The following is a 206-nucleotide window of genomic DNA, read 5'->3' as shown; positions in this document are numbered from 1 at the left end:
TGTTGTTGTTATTAATATGTTCCACATACACAGCTTGCACGAGACCAGAACAGCACAACACCGACTGAAGGCAGCACAAAGGCACGTGCTCCCCTGGTGCTCCCTACGCATCGCTCACCTCCAGCGATGCCACGTTATGAGATGAGCAACACGGGGACACTGGTGCTGCGGTGCATGCACGACAAGCAGGTCAGTCACACAGACAG

General features: G+C 54.4%; 1 protein-coding gene across 24 annotated transcripts in view; it reads right to left on the bottom strand.

Moving 5' to 3' along the window:
• The window catches only part of ARPP21 (cAMP regulated phosphoprotein 21), a 185,815-nt gene that overhangs the window by 72,641 nt on the left and 112,968 nt on the right, over nucleotides 1–206 (bottom strand). The window lies entirely within an intron of this gene.

This window comes from Meleagris gallopavo, chromosome 6 (genome assembly GCF_000146605.3).
Source record: "Meleagris gallopavo isolate NT-WF06-2002-E0010 breed Aviagen turkey brand Nicholas breeding stock chromosome 6, Turkey_5.1, whole genome shotgun sequence".
Classification (NCBI taxonomy): domain Eukaryota; kingdom Metazoa; phylum Chordata; class Aves; order Galliformes; family Phasianidae; genus Meleagris; species Meleagris gallopavo.
Note: the sequence above shows the minus strand (reverse complement) of the source record. Positions and strands in the feature narration are given on the sequence as shown.